The 5,109-nt window shown below is 55.9% G+C and overlaps 1 protein-coding gene across 1 annotated transcript in view; it reads right to left on the bottom strand.

Moving 5' to 3' along the window:
* The window catches only part of abracl (ABRA C-terminal like), a 14,198-nt gene extending 11,458 nt beyond the window's left edge, over positions 1 to 2,740 (bottom strand). Inside the window, exon 1 of the mRNA XM_070888645.1 lies at positions 2,461 to 2,740. The gene's annotated coding sequence lies outside the window, so the exon portion shown is untranslated. The remainder of the gene's footprint in view (positions 1 to 2,460) is intronic.
* Positions 2,741 to 5,109: the final 2,369 nt, after the last annotated feature.

The following is a 5,109-nucleotide window of genomic DNA, read 5'->3' on the forward strand; positions in this document are numbered from 1 at the left end:
AGGGAGGGGGGGGGAAGAGTGGAGGGAGGGGGGGGAAGAGTGGAGGGAGGGGGGGGAAGAGTGGAGGGAGGGGGGGGGAAGAGTGGAGGGAGGGGGGGGGAAGAGTGGAGGGAGGGGGGGGGAAAGAGTGGAGGGAGGGGGGGGAAGAGTGGAGGGGGGGGGGGGAAGAGTGGAGGGAGGGGGGGGGGAAGAGTGGAGGGAGGGGGGGGGGGAAGAGTGGAGGGAGGGGGGGGGAAGAGTGGGAGGGGGGGGGAAGAGTGGGAGGGGGGGGGAAGAGTGGAGGGGGGGGAAGAGTGGAGGGGGGGGAAGAGTGGAGGGGGGGGAAAGAGTGGAGGGGGGGAAGAGTGGAGGGAGGGGGGGGGAAGAGTGGAGGGAGGGGGGGGGAAGAGTGGAGGGAGGGGGGGGGAAGAGTGGAGGGAGGGGGGGGGAAGAGTGGAGGGAGGGGGGGGGGAAGAGTGGAGGGAGGGGGGGGGGAAGAGTGGAGGGAGGGGGGGGGAAGAGTGGAGGGAGGGGGGGGGAAGAGTGGAGGGAGGGGGGGGGAAGAGTGGAGGGAGGGGGGGGGAAGAGTGGAGGGAGGGGGGGGGAAGAGTGGAGGGAGGGGGGGGGAAGAGTGGAGGGAGGGGGGGGGAAGAGTGGAGGGAGGGGGGGGGGAAGAGTGGAGGGAGGGGGGGGGGGGAAGAGTGGAGGGAGGGGGGGGGAAGAGTGGAGGGAGGGGGGGGGGAAGAGTGGAGGGAGGGGGGGGGAAGAGTGGAGGGAGGGGGGGGGAAGAGTGGAGGGAGGGGGGGGGAAGAGTGGAGGGAGGGGGGGAAGAGTGGAGGGAGGGGGGGGGAAGAGTGGAGGGAGGGGGGGGGGAAGAGTGGAGGGAGGGGGGGGAAGAGTGGAGGGAGGGGGGGGGAAGAGTGGAGGGAGGGGGGGGGGAAGAGTGGAGGGGGGGGGGGGGAAGAGTGGAGGGAGGGGGGGGGAAGAGTGGAGGGAGGGGGGGGGAAGAATGGAGGGAGGGGGGGGGGAAGAGTGGAGGGAGGGGGGGGGGAAGAGTGGAGGGAGGGGGGGGGGAAGAGTGGAGGGAGGGGGGGGGGAAGAGTGGAGGGAGGGGGGGGGAAGAGTGGAGGGAGGGGGGGGGAAGAGTGGAGGGAGGGGGGGGGAAGAGTGGAGGGAGGGGGGGGGAAGAGTGGAGGGAGGGGGGGGGAAGAGTGGAGGGAGGGGGGGGAAGAGTGGAGGGAGGGGGGGGAAGAGTGGAGGGAGGGGGGGGAAGAGTGGAGGGAGGGGGGGGGGAAGAGTGGAGGGAGGGGGGGGAAGAGTGGGGGAGGGAGGGGGGGGGGAAGAGTGGAGGGAGGGGGGGGGGAAGAGTGGAGGGAGGGGGGGGAAGAGTGGAGGGAGGGGGGGGGGAAGAGTGGAGGGAGGGGGGGGGGAAGAGTGGAGGGAGGGGGGGGAAGAGTGGAGGGAGGGGGGGGAAGAGTGGAGGGAGGGGGGGGAAGAGTGGAGGGAGGGGGGGGAAGAGAGTGGAGGGAAGGGGGGGGAAGAGAGTGGAGGGAAGGGGGGGGAAGAGAGTGGAGGGAAGGGGGGGAAGAGAGTGGAGGGAAGGGGGGGGAAGAGAGTGGAGGGAAGGGGGGGAAGAGAGTGGAGGGAAGGGGGGGAAGAGAGTGGAGGGAGGGGGGAAGAGAGTGGAGGGAGGGGGGAAGAGAGTGGAGGGAGGGGGGAAGAGAGTGGAGGGAGGGGGGAAGAGAGTGGAGGGAGGGGGGAAGAGAGTGGAGGGAGGGGGGGAGGCTGCTAGGAGGGAGAGGGTGGTGTGAGTGGGGTAAGGTGAGAGAGCAGAGGAGGTGACGGGACTGCGGGTACATAAAGGGGCTGAAGGGCGGTGGGGACCAGGGGCTCAGTGGGTAAAGGGGGGAGGAGACTAATTTGGGATGGGGTAAAGGGGGTGGAAAGGGAGAAAGATGAGAAGAGATAGCGCGCCAAGAGGCGGGCACTGGTGCAATACAACACAACACATCTCAGTGAAAAACAACATGTGAAAGAGTTAAAGCAGTAATTGGAGCAGCGCATTGCTCCCCGCAGACCCCGGGAACTGGGGCGCCGCAGTTTTCCATTCATTGCTGGAGCTGCACGTGATACAATGTAATCAGCACGGAAGTAACCTGCCTCACCCACGCCCAGCATAACCGGACATGTATTACACACACCACAAAACACGTCCCCTGAACTGTAGGGTCAGCCACAAACAGCCTCGGTCACTGAACCCAAGAGTCCACTTGGGACACACACACACGCTCCCACCGTGTTAGAATGAAGAGTCAAACCTGATGGCTTGCTGCATAATGCAGGACCCCCCCCCCCCCCCCCCCAATGCATTTGTTAATATCAGCAGCTATTGGCGCTTTCTCCGCTTAAAGTCCAATTCCACAGCTCGAACCCAAATACACCGACCCATGCCACTGCGGCACGTTTAATTGTAAAACATACCTGCGTCAGTCTCCTTCTCTCTTCTGTTAAATTGCCCGCGGTGGGTTAGCACAAGTACTCCAAGTAGGGACAGCACAAGTACAGGAAGTGTTAAAGACGAGGAAGTTGAGAAAAAGACTGTGGGCTGACGTCAGGGAGCGCTTTCTGTGAGTTTCGCCGGCTTTCCACCAGGGTTGTATTCACATCCTCTGGCACGGCCGCGTGGAATCGGTGCTGCACGGCTGTCCTTCCTATGGTGGCACTCGGTCTGGTTTGTGTGTGGGTTCCAGGCAGTTATTCTTCCATAATGCGTGGGAAGGCAGTCTGAGATAATTGATGCAAATTGTGTTGGGGACCCTTCAGCACATATTGGCACATTGCCAGGGATACCCTGTAAATATTGACACACTCCCAGAGATTCCCCGTAAATACTGACACACTCCTAGAGATAACTTGTAAGTACGATACACTTCTAAAAATACCCTGTAAATACTGACACACTCCTAGAGATACCCTTTAAATACTGACACATTCCCAGAGATACCCTGTAAATACTGATCCACTCCCAGAAATCCCCTGTAAATACTGGCATATTCCCAGAGATACCCTGTAAATACTGACACACTCCCAGAAATACCTTGTAAATACTGACACACACCTGGAGACTTCTGGAATTTTTTGAGGATGTTTTCAGTAGAGTGGACAAGGGAGAACCAGTTGATGTGGTGTATTTAGACTTTCAGAAGGCTTTCGACAAGGTCCCACACAAGAGATTAATGTGCAAAGTTAAAGCACATGGGATTGGGGGTAGTGTGCTGACGTGGATTGAGAACTGGTTGGCAGACAGGAAGCAAAGAGTAGAAGTAAATGGGTACTTTTCAGAATGGCAGGCAGGTTCTGTGCTGTTTACATTGTACATTAATGATTTAGACGAGCGGATTAAATGTAGCATCTCCGAATTTGCGGATGACACTAAGTTGGGTGGCAGTGTGAGCTACGCGGAGGATGCTATGAGGCTGCAGAGTGACTTGGATAGGTTAGGTGAGTGGGCAAATGCATGGCAGATGAAGTATAATGTGGATAAATGTGAGGTTATCCACTTTGGTGGTAAAAACAGAGAGACAGACTATTATCTGAATGGTGACAGATTAGGAAAAGGGGAGGTGCAACAAGACCTGGGTGTCATGGTACATCAGTCATTGAAGGTTGGCATGCAGGTACAGCAGGCGGTTAAGAAAGCAAATGGCATGTTGGCCTTCATAGCGAGGGTATTTGAGTACAGGGGCAGGGAGGTGTTACTACATTTGTACAGGGCCTTGGTGAGGCCACATCTGGAGTATTGTGTACAGTTTTGGTCTCCTAACTTGAGGAAGGACATTCTTGCTATTGAGGGAGTGCAGCGAAGGTTCACCAGACTGATTCCCAGGATGGCGGGACTGACATATCAAGAAAGACTGGATCAACTGGGCTTGTATTCACTGGAGTTCAGAAGAATGAGAGGGGATCTTATAGAAACGTTTAAAATTCTGACGGGTTTAGACAGGTTAGATGCAGGAAGAATGTTCCCAATGTTGGGGAAGTCCAGAAGCAGGGGTCACAGTCTAAGGATAAGGGGTAAGCCATTTAGGACCGAGATGAGGAGAAACTTCTTTACCCAGAGAGTGGTGAACCTATGGAATCCTCTACCACAGAAAGTTGTTGAGGCCAATTCACTAAATATATTCAAAAAGGAGTTAGATGTAGTCCTTACTACTAGGGGGATCAAGGGGTATGGCGAGAAAGCAGGAATGGGGTACTAGAGTTGCATGTTCAGCCATGAACTCATTGAATGGCGGTGCAGGCTTGAGAGGACGAATGGCCTACTCCTGCAGCTATTTTCTATGTTTCTATGTTTCTAGAGATACCCTTTAAATATTGGCACACTCCCAGAGGTCCCCTGTAAATACTGACACATTCCCAGAGATCCCCTGTAAATACTGACACACTCCCAGAGTTACCCTTTAAATACTGGCACACTCTCAGAGATCCCCTGTAAATACTGACACACTCCCAGAGATCCCCTGTAAATACTGACACACTCCTAGAGATCCCCTGTAAATACTGACACACTCCCAGAGATACCCTGTAAATACTGACTCCCTCCCAGAGATCCCCTGTAAATACTGTAACGCTCCCAGAGATACCCTGTAAATACTGACATGCTCCCAGAGATCCCCTGTAAATACTGACACACTCCTAGCGATACCCTTTAAATACTGGCACACTTCTAGAAATACCCTGTAAACACGGACACACTCCTAGAGATACCCTGTAAATACTGGCACACTTCTAGAGATAACCTGTAAATACTGACACACTCCCAGAGATCCCCTGTAAATACTGACACACTCCCAGAGATCCCCTGCAAATACTGACACACTCCCAGAGATACCCTGTAAATACTGACACATTTCCAAAGATCCCCTGTAAATACTGACACATTCCCAGAGATCCCCTGTAAATACTGACACACTCCTAGAGATCCCCTGTAAATACTGACACACTCCCAGAGATACCATGTAAATACTGACACACTCCCAGAGATACCCTGTAAATACCGACACACTCCTAGAGATACCCTGTAAATACCGACACACTCCGAGAGATACCCTGTACATACTGACACACTCC

This window comes from Pristiophorus japonicus, chromosome 9, assembly GCF_044704955.1.
Source record: "Pristiophorus japonicus isolate sPriJap1 chromosome 9, sPriJap1.hap1, whole genome shotgun sequence".
Lineage (NCBI taxonomy): Eukaryota > Metazoa > Chordata > Chondrichthyes > Pristiophoridae > Pristiophorus > Pristiophorus japonicus.